We start from the raw sequence: 410 nt of genomic DNA on the forward strand, positions 1-410 counted from the left end.
AGGGAGGCCTTGGTGGCACGATGGCTAAGAGCCCAGCTGCTAGCCAGTTAAGCCTTGGGATGGAAGAGGAATGGCAAAGCGCCAATAACAAAATATATTTCAGGGCACTTTACTCACAGACAGGAGTCCATGGGTAGCATAAACTGATGCCTCTGAAGACAGGTCTGGTGATATGCTTTTGAAAGGCACACTATACACATGGTATTGCCATGAGTCAAAGTGGACTTGACAAGAACTGACAAGAATAATCATAAACAAGCAAACACTTACCTAACTCCGACTTTTATGACAGAAACATGATATATACAACATTTCTGCATACATACACGTTTTGTTTGCCAAAAAACAAGTATACTTTATTCTTTTTTTTTTTTTTTGCCAACTGAGCCCTTTCCCCCCCGCCACACCCC

The sequence above is a fragment of the Echinops telfairi genome, unplaced genomic scaffold, assembly GCF_000313985.2.
Source record: "Echinops telfairi isolate 266 unplaced genomic scaffold, ASM31398v2 ScPeMD7_18;HRSCAF=68, whole genome shotgun sequence".
In the NCBI taxonomy this organism is placed as follows: domain Eukaryota; kingdom Metazoa; phylum Chordata; class Mammalia; order Afrosoricida; family Tenrecidae; genus Echinops; species Echinops telfairi.